Source organism: Mercenaria mercenaria, chromosome 1 (assembly GCF_021730395.1).
Source record: "Mercenaria mercenaria strain notata chromosome 1, MADL_Memer_1, whole genome shotgun sequence".
Lineage (NCBI taxonomy): Eukaryota > Metazoa > Mollusca > Bivalvia > Venerida > Veneridae > Mercenaria > Mercenaria mercenaria.
In genome coordinates, this window is record NC_069361.1 from 24503236 (window position 1) to 24503839 (window position 604).

Genomic DNA, 604 nt, shown 5'->3' on the forward strand with positions numbered 1-604 from the left:
TTGCCATTTCATTGCTTATATTGGCCTATGTTTGGATCACTTGAAACCCTGGCAAACTCAAGCAATTTGTTCGTCTCCTTCGGACATCAAGCAATTGGTGTTTTGATGTAGAGTAATATTTTGGTGTTAAGGAAGGCTGTCATATATACAGCAAATTACAGCATCAAACAATCTCAGTTTATAATAAAATAACTGAATATAATCATTACTGTACATCATGGAAAATAAAACGTATTTCAACCTCTAGCCTATTATTGCACAATCCACAATAATTTGTGTACATTGTTGTTAAATAATCAATCTGTATATACATCTAAATAATTCACATAATGTAGCAACTTCTATATCAAGTCTATTTATATAATTACAGCCAGACTGATGACACACAAGTGGACATTTCCTGGACTGTCCTTCAAGTACTGGACAATCATTATAATAAGTCTATAATCAAGAACAACTTGTATTGGGCAAAGTTCAAGTACAAGTGTACTTATAATCTATAAGCTATCACTGCTTACATTTGACTTTCATAAAAGACTGCCACTTAATGCATGTTAAAATGTTTTACTTTTGTATTTAAGAAGATGGATATTTAAGTAGCCTA